The sequence below is a fragment of the Rhincodon typus genome, chromosome 8 (assembly GCF_021869965.1).
Source record: "Rhincodon typus isolate 14 chromosome 8, sRhiTyp1.1, whole genome shotgun sequence".
Lineage (NCBI taxonomy): Eukaryota > Metazoa > Chordata > Chondrichthyes > Orectolobiformes > Rhincodontidae > Rhincodon > Rhincodon typus.
The window spans coordinates 74357916-74366084 of record NC_063339.1 but is presented as its reverse complement, the minus strand read 5'-3'; the positions used below and the strand labels follow the sequence as shown (position 1 = coordinate 74366084).

The following is an 8169-nucleotide window of genomic DNA, read 5'->3' as shown; positions in this document are numbered from 1 at the left end:
CAGATACACCCAGACTGGTACATATTACATATACACCCAAACCTGGTAAACATTACTTATACACCCAAACCTGGTTCACATTACATGTATACCCAGACTGCAACTCACCATGTAAATACCCATATCGTTTATACACCCAGACTAGTACACACCACACATGTATTCAAAGACTGATACACATTACATACACACATGGACGATGCACATAGCATATCCACCCTGATCAGTGCACAAATCATGTACACCCTGACTGATATAAATTGGAAGTACACCCTGACTGATACACATTACACGTACATCATAACTGATACACATTACATGTACACCCTGACTGATACACATTGCACGTACACACTGACTGATACATTGTGCAAAAATGAATCTAACTGGGTGCTCAATTTATCTCCAGCCCATTTGGGACATTTACATTTAGCACTGTACCATGTGAATCAAACAGATGCAGCATGGGATTGGGGAAATTATCATTACATCAAGTTCCGGACCCCAGATGAAAATCATTGTCTCTTTGGCTGCAGAATAGTGGAAGGAATCTGTAATGATTGTGACAAGGTCTGCTGGGTGGCCGTCATAGAATACAAGTTGCCTAATTGGGCCTGCTAATCTGGTCCAATCAGGGAGCCCTGGCTGACAGATATAAACAGAAAGGTCAGAGGTTCTGAGGGTGGGCTCTGAGGGAGCTGGATCAGTGTCAGGGATGCTCTGTGTGATAGTAAAGGGTGACTTGGTGATGGGATACTGGCCTCTGTGGAGTTATCTCGGACAGTATCAAGGAAGCTTTACTTGCAGTTTAAAAATGTAGGGAGACATTTCCCTTCAAATTAAAAGAGTAGAGGCAACTTAACTCTGTTTCTAAACCCGTGCTGTACCTGTCTTGGGAGTGTTTGATGAGGACAATGTCGAGGGAGCTTAACATTCAGTTTAAAAGAGTAGATAGGAGACATGGAATCACTGTTGTAGTACACTCTGAACGAATTGCCAGGGAATTGAATTCCACTGTGCCTGGAACTTCCGAATGGCTCCTTTCAAATCTGTGAGTTTGCAGGATTCTGATTAAAATGAAATAAAGTAGTTACTCAGGAAAATTTATGACTATTAAACACATGAAGGTGCTGCCCCAACCACTGATCCACTGTGTTTTTACATCTGTACTGGAACTTAGGTCTTTCCCTGGGCTGGTGATTTATTATGGAAAGTTCATACATACATACAACCTGGCCCTCCATCCTAGTAACATTGCATCAACTCTTATAAAAGAGTCAGCCTTGGAAATGGTTGCCTAGCCAAGCCATAGCTTTAAGGTGTTGGCACATTATGATTCCAAGCAAGGTCTGGTATTAACATGTGATGCCTCCCCATATGGCATTAGAGTAGTATTAGCTCTTAGATGGCGAGGAAAGCCCAATAAAGTATCCATCCAGGATTTTGGCTAATGCAGACCCTAAATACACCCAGATAGAGAAGGAAGGTTTGGTGGTTATGTTTGGAGTCAAGAAATTCCACCAATACCTTTACGGATATAAATTTGTCATAATAACGGTCCACAAATCCCTGCTGGGTCTACTGAAAGGGGACAAGGCAGTGCCGCCCATATCTTCAGAACAAATTCAGCAGTGGGCTCTAATACAAAGTGTGTATACTTACAAGTTAGAACATAGTCTGGGAGACCAAGTAGTGAATGTGGATGCATTGAGCCATCTCCCACTGACGGATACACCACCGGTGGTACCGTCACTGGAAGAGTCTGTAATGTCTTAAATTTTCTGCACACACTTCCAGTCACAGCTGACAATACCAGAGTTCGGACACGGAAGGATCTGGTTCCAACAAAACTGAAACAGCTGGGGGTGATGGGGGAAACCAAAGGGCCATCACAACCAGAACTGAAACCATTTTGGACCCGGAGAGACTGGATCACAGAAGAGGAAGACATATTATTGTGGGGAGCAAATTGCCCTGAGCAGGTACTGGCTAAACTCCACCAGGGTCATTCAGGGGTTTCCAAAATGAAGACATTGGTGAAAAGTTATGATGGTGGCCAGGACTGGATGCAGAGAAAACCAAACTTTTTGGCCCCATCACAATGTTTCCTTCTGTGGCAAACATGGCCCGGGGGGCGGTGGGAGACGGGTGGTGGTACTTGAACCCACAGACTTTGACTCATTGACAGGGACAAACACAAATATATCTAATAAGGAAATCCGGGAGACACTTATTCACACAGCAAACAATGAAAATCTAAATGTTTTTAACCATGAGTTTTAGTTTAAATGAATAACATTGACACTTCTTTTTAGAAGATAATTTGATTTTAAAAAAGTAAGAAAGTAAGTTGTGAAGGGGTCTACAAAAGTATACAGGTTAGTTAAGTGAGTTGGAACTCTCCAAACCCAGTAACATCCTTGTATATATTTTCTGCGCCCTTTCTAGTTTAACAGCATTCTTCCTATAGCAGGCCGACTTGAATTGTACACAGTATTACAAATGTGGCCGTGCCAATCTGCTGAATATTTTCATGATTCCTGGTATGAAAACTTCTACTGGGTCACCCCTCTGAAGAAAAGAGTTACAAGCTTCTTCAACCAAATCTATTAAGTAGAGTAAATTCACACAGTTCTTATGTACAGAGGGATAGTCCTCAGAGATGGGGAAATGGAGGATCCATGGAGATTCATGGTCAACTCCTGTTCCTTCTACACTTGTGAGAGTGAATGGAACAGCACCTACAGTAGATTTAGCGGAAAACTGGGCAAAATGTTGATGGGGGCAACATTGGTGAGATATGGAGAAAGAGGAGTGGAAGCAAGACTGATGAGGTTTCAAAAAGACACCACAGATGTGATGGATGGAATCACTTCATCGTATGCTGTATAATTCTATGATAATCATAACTGATACGCAGCACATTCCACATTGATATTCACATCCTCATACTCCATTGCTTCAAAAACCAGCGCGTCAGCCATAAATGTGCTTTTTGTTCGATGAATGCATTCCAGAGGTGCCCACACACAGCAAGTTCTGCAGCATTGCTAAAACCCTTTCGCTACAGCATCAAACCTTGGATTCTCACAGATCTGATTAAAGCACATATCACAGCTGCAGTTTTAAACCTTACCCCCCCCTCACCACCCTGTTGGCCTAACAAATACAATTTGAGACACATTAGAGAGGGTCCAGAGAGTGGAAAATATCAGATTAATTCAACCCGAGCTCGATTTAGTGCATTCCCACTTCCCCAACCTTGGGTAATTCAGGCTTCAGGCTAAGATTCTATCTTAAAGGAGATAAGTGAGTGGGGTCAATGCTGAAGACTGAGAGGTCTTAGTTCAGTGATGATGTCATGGGGGAGAAACACCCCCCCAACACCCCCACACCCCCTGCTGTAGCTGCCTGCAGCAACAAATAGAAGGGAGGACATATAAATGGACCATACCAGGCTCAGCCACGTTTCAAAATGCTACCCTCTAGGGCAGGATGAGCAGGAGCCCCTGGACACTTCACAGAGTTTCCCCACCTCCAGCATGTATTATGCTAATTTACTCTCCTGACCTCGTGACCATATCAGAGTTTAGGGCCTAAACTCTCCCATGTCCCCAGTCCCCAACCCCAGCTCACCAGGCCTTGTTACCACACAGCCTGCCATTACACACCCCTGTTGTTAGTCACTAACAGTCCCCATTAACAACTACTCACCCTCCCAGCCTGATCGTTAGCAACTCCTTTGTCTGTCCAACTGTCTTTCTCTCTCTTTGGGCTCTATCCTATTGTTTACTACCTACCCCACCCACCTCCCTATTTTCTGCATATGAACTGACGATTTCCCAGCCACCATCAGTTCTGAGGAAGGGTCACCGGACCCGAAACGCTAACTCTGTTTTCTCCTTCACAGATGCTGCCAAACCTGCTGAGCTTTTCCAGCAACTTTGTTTTCGTTCGTGACCATAGCAGTCAGCTTCACCAATCCTACTCCACCATGCCTGTTGGTCTTTCCCTTCTCCTCTGACCCACCAGGATATCCAGTTAGAGATTTTTATGACTGAACCATCATTCCCACTTGTTAGGCTGCAGATCTGATCCATGGGAATGGTCCCTGTGCAGACCTCCTCTGTAGATAACTTAAAACTTCTCACACACAAATACCACTGCAACCAGATTTGTGCCAAGGTGTTTATGTTTCTTAAAGTGTGTGATTCAGAACCCCTGTCAGGGGGTCTACTGAGTCGATTATAAAGGGATTAGCACAACTTGTTTGCTGTGTCCTGGATGGACAAAGGTGGTCACAGTGAGAGTCTTGAAACGATTGACCTCCGATGGCTGGAAATGCATCTTGCATGTGTGATGGAGAGGGAAAAGAATGATCCAATTGCAAAGTTCATGACTAAATCATCCCCAGCATTGAGGCCTTAGCATAACGGATGGATCTAAATTGGAAAATCCCAGAATGTCAACAAGAATTCAAAAGTAACAATTCTGAGAAGAGGGAACGCTGGTCTCTAACCCAATTCTCTGGTCCGTGAATCGGACTTTTGGATCTCACAAAATGTATTGTAAGTGATGTGAAATGGAGTTTATTTTACCAAGTCATTGAGCAAGGTTCCTTGGGGAAGGTACTCTACTGGTACCGTCATCAGACATGGTTTTCACCGTCTCAGTTTCTGCACTCACTGTTTATCTGAAGAACCCCACCTAATCACAGCAAACAGAGAATATCAAACTGGAAAGAGCCTGAACTAACATTCTATTACCTATAGTGCTGACAAACTCTGGTCAGCAACAAGGTGTTTGATGTAAAGCTTCTCAGGAGCATTATCAAGCGAAATTTGATACTGAGCTGCGAAGGGGATTTTTTTAGGACAGGGCAGCAAGAGCTTGGTCAAAGAAGTGGCCTTGAAGAGACACTTCAGGATGGCGAGGTAGAATCCCTACAGTAAAGAAGCAGGCCATTCAGCCCATTGCATTCATAACAACACCCTGAAGAGCATCCCACCCAGACCCATCCACCCCCCCTACCCTATTCCTACATCCATGACTAATCCACCCAGCCTGCATATCCCTGATTGATTGATTGTTGCATGTACTGATGTACAGTGAAAAGCTTTGTTTACAAGCAGTACAGGCAGATCATAGTAAGCAAAAATTTAAAGATCATAGAGACTTAGACAGAGGCATACAGGTTATATTGCACATGGCATGCGCTAGGCAAGATCAGCATTATTTGAGGCTACAAACTCCAGGACACTATGGGCAATTTCACATGGCCAATCCACCTGTCTTTGGACTGTGGGAGGAAACCCACACAGACACGGGGAGAACATGTAAACTGACACAGACAGTTGCCCAAGGGTGGAATCGAACCCAGGTCCCTGGCGCTGTGAGGCAGCAATGCTAACCACTGAGCCACCATACAGCTCAATAGGTCTCACTTTCACCAATTTTCTTAGATTTGCTCTGGTCACTGACCCTCCTGTCAGTGGAAATACTTCTCCCAATTGACTATCACAACCCCTCATTGTGTGTCAAACTTCGATTCAATTTACACTTTGTCTTCACTCCAAGGAGAACAGTCACGGCATCTCCAATATTTCACCGTTATGCTCACCATTGTAGTCCCTCCCCTCTTCTCAAAGCCCTGTTGTCATATACAGTATTGAGCACAGTATTCCTGTCGGGTGTCTCACCAGCAATGTAGGGGGTTATCGGGGTAATATCCCAGCTTGTGCACTTTGTAATTGTGTTCAGCATAAATGAGCTGTCAATCTCAATCTCTTCTATCAACGTAACCATTATCAGTCACCACACAAGACAACACACTCACTGAGAATTGCCTCTCGCACGTGCCCTTGCCAGTCTATCCAACCTCACTTGGTCTTGGCTTGTGGCCAATGTCCTGTTTGCCTAACCCTGCAGAAGCAAGGCAGTTCCCCGTGTGACTGCAGGAATCGCATGTTAAGTGGTCATCTCCATGGCCACGGGAGGTTGGGTTCAGGCTATGGGGACAGGCCAATGCGCCCTAGTCATGTTTGTCCATTTTGGAGCTTTCCAGAGAAACACTGTGTCTCACACATGCCAACGGTTGAGAAGTTTAGGGGGGCAATGTCAAAGGCACAGCTACTGGAGCAAAAAGAATCAGGGGTGCCCAGGTAGCAGGAACTAGAGAAGCACAGAGATCTCAGAGCGTTGTATGGCTGGTGACAATTACAGCCACATGGATTCTCTGAAACAAGTGAATAAGATGTTGTCTATTTTGCTGCAGTCTGTGAAGCGACAAAAAAACTATCCTCATTGACAAGTGTTCAGCTCCTTGATTTGCCTGACTTAGACTGGCACTGCAGACTATGTAGAGGAGACTGGGAATTGGTTAAAAATGTCACAGGGCAACATTGAGCCCAATCTGAAACAGGAAGCCAAGAGGGGCAAGATCTCCAACACTCAGAAGGCCGACTAAAGGTCTTTATACCGAAAATGCAGTGATGACCTCTGACTGTGGTGGTCTCACCTCACCTTACCGTCCAGGATTGATTGTCTCAGGTCAGGATTGGGATCTTGCAAAATGTTTCCATCTCGGCCTGACACAAATTTGTAGCAACTACAAACTCTACTGAGACCTTTAATCCAGCACAGTCCGGGAGCCCTCCTGAACATACCTCATAAGGTGGGAACAGGACAGTAAGAGGAACTGCCTACAGTGGAAAGTGGCTGTAGCTAAAAAAAAACTTGAACACTACCCAGGCAAAACCTGGTTCCACCCCTTTCCCAGTTAATTGAAGGGAGTTCTGCCTTCAATGAATCTTCGCCTAGACAGTATTGCACCAACAATTACCGTGTTATAAGACAACAGCTTGTTACCAGATGCCACTTGTGAATCATACAATCCCTACGGTGTGGAAGCAGGCCATTCAGCCCATCATGTCTACACTGACTCTCCAAACAGCATCTCACCCAGACTCACCATTCCACCCTACCCCTATAATCCTGCATTGCCCATGGGTAATCCACCTAATTTATACATCCCTGGTCACTATGGGGCAATTTAGCATGGCCAATCCATCTAATCTGCACATCGTTGGACTGTGGGAGGAAACCGGAGCACCTGGAGGAAACCCACGCAGACATGGGGAGAATGTGCAAACTCCGGCCCCTGGCACTGTGAGGCAGCAGTGCTAACCACTGAGCCACCGTGCCACCCTAGCAAAAAATAGAAATGCTTCACAAATTTGCGTGTCATCCTTGCGCAGGGGCCATGCTAATCTTCTCTGTATCGTTCCAGTTTTAGTATATGTGCTGCCGAAGCAAGCACAAAGTCTTTCTGCCAATAGTTTTCATTTGGAACCATACAGTCACAGAGCTGTGCAGAATGGAAACGACCCTTCGGTCCAACAAGTCCATGCCGACCAGATATCCAACATTAATCTCGTCTCATTTGCCAGCATTTGGCCCGTATCCCGCTAAACCCTTCCTATTCATCTACCCATCCAGATGCCTTTTAAATGTTGCAATGGTAACACCTCCACCACTTCCTCTGGCAGCTCGTTCCATACATGCACCACCCTCTGTGAGAAAAAGTTACCCCTTAGGTCCCTTTTAAATCTTTTCCCTCTCACCTTAAATCTATGCCCTCTAGCTTTGAACTCCCCTAGCCTGGGGAAAAGACCTTGCCTATTCATCCTATCCATGCTCATGATTTCGTAAACCTCCATCAGGTCACCCCTCAGCCTCCGACGCTCCAGGGAAAACAGCCCCGGCGTATTCAGCCTCTCCCTACGGCTCAAACCCTCCAACCCTGGCAACATCCTTGTAAATCTTTTCTGAACCCTTTCAAGTTTCACAACATCCTTCCTATAAGAGGGAGACTAGAATGCATGCAGTATTCTAAAAAAATAGATCATGCGTACAGCGTAAGTGAATTCAAGAACAATGGTCCACGGCAAATTCATTACAGTCTTATCAAGGTCTATGTTCACACAGGGTCTACATGATCCTCATGAAATTTAATGTAACATTTCTATTAATTTTCAGTTTCAAGCGCCCATCAACAGAAGACCCTTCAGCTCAAGAGATTCCCACATGTTCCAAATAGGAAGAACCGCCAATTGTGGGAGAATGCTGTCCCCTACAGGTTATTATAACACAAGACATTGTATTTTATAT

General features: G+C 45.0%; 1 non-coding gene across 1 annotated transcript; it reads right to left on the bottom strand.

The window, feature by feature from the left end:
• Window positions 1–7211: 7211 nt before the first annotated feature.
• On the bottom strand, window positions 7212–7318 carry LOC125483879. The gene has a single exon (XR_007262786.1). It is a non-coding gene; the product is annotated as a U6 spliceosomal RNA (small nuclear RNA).
• Between the last annotated feature and the right edge of the window lie 851 nt (window positions 7319–8169).